A 1,578-nucleotide genomic window follows, 5' to 3' on the forward strand; every position below is an offset into this window, starting at 1 on the left:
CAGATTAGGAAACATTTTTCTAGTTTCAGCATCTTTTACATTTTTACACCATATTCAAAAATGGCATACTTTTACATACTGAACATTTACAACCATCTTTCTAGTTTTGTTTTGACTTATAGTTAGGTGTGTTGAATCTTAGTGCAACAAAAGGATGCTTTTCTTTTAATAATACTTAAATGTGTTTACAATAAATGTACTAACTAGCAGTTCTCTTTTAGTTGATTCTTAATGTATTCATATAAAGTGGAATAGCACAAAGTTCATTTCTTTTATTATTATTGTTAACAAAATGTCTGCTACTAGAGGTATTGCTTAATGTTTATGGTCATTTGTTCATGTTAAAGCAAGCTGTTTCTCCGTACCTAATTTTTGATGTCAATGTGGTTTCGCTTCATCGAAATAAAAATACACCATATCATGTTTCCTGTCGTCTTCCACTTTTCAGAGCTGTTTTCAGAAAGCTTCTTGTGAAATGGAAAGGCACTGTTGGATCTACGCTTCAGCAGACCTGCTATTTTAGAGACTCATCAGTCATGAAGAAAGCAAGACAACGACAGAACCGTTTTTTTACTTGCTAGCAAGGGACGCTGTTCAGAACCAGGCTCTTGGAGCTGAATGCTCCTCACCTGTGTCCTAGTCAACTTCAAATAAACAGCCTTCCTTGCAGCCTTTTATTCTGAGAATACATGCACCACCCATTTTTTACAATGGGTGGTGCTTGTCCTTTTGTGACCATATGGGTCACAAAAGGTTAAAACACTGTGTGTGTGTGTGTGTGTGTGTGTGTGTGTGTGTGTATGTGTATCTCTCTCCAATACTGACTGAATCAGCAGCAAAAGAAGATCGAAACTATGCTTCACATTTCAGTTCACATAAACATCGTCATGAATTCCATCTTACTTTTTCTGTTTTGCTTCCACTACGATAAAATCACACTTCATGTAAATAATTTTTGCTGTTCAATATTTTAAAAAAAGTTCAACTCATACATGGTGTACAATATGTGCCAAAATTGGATAACAGTGTGCTGCCAACATTAATGTGTTAACTCCGTCATCACGATTAACGCGATTAAAATTTTTAATGCAATCAACCCATTTGGAGCACAGAATGGACAAACTTTGGACAAATTGCCTGAAATGCATTGACAGAGACATTTCAGGGATTTTGAGTCATTCTGCGCTCCAGATAGATTAAAATTTTTGCACTGAAATTTTTAATCGCATTAATCACAATGATGTCGTTGACTGCCCTAGCTTGTTAGCTTGTTTTAATTTTGTCTTATTTTGGCTAACAGGTTATTAGATGCCGCTCCAGCCAGCCAGAGAATCCCCGCTCCTCTCCTCCCTGTGTGGCAAGCAGCAGGCCCACCTCGCAAATGGAGGGAGCCTTTAATCCCCGCAAATGGGCAATAGAAAACCAATCAGTGCCCATGCAATCCCCAAAAATGTGCTGGCATGATGTCGGGGCAGCATGGGTGTAAGCTAGTAGTGATGGGTCATTCGCGAACGAAATGGCTCTTAGAGCCGGCTCTTTGACGTGAACGACGCGAGCCGGCTCCTTATCGCGAGCCGT

The sequence above is a fragment of the Pundamilia nyererei genome, unplaced genomic scaffold (assembly GCF_000239375.1).
Source record: "Pundamilia nyererei isolate P.nyererei 1_Seehausen unplaced genomic scaffold, PunNye1.0 scaffold00733, whole genome shotgun sequence".
Taxonomy (NCBI): Eukaryota; Metazoa; Chordata; class Actinopteri; order Cichliformes; family Cichlidae; genus Pundamilia; species Pundamilia nyererei.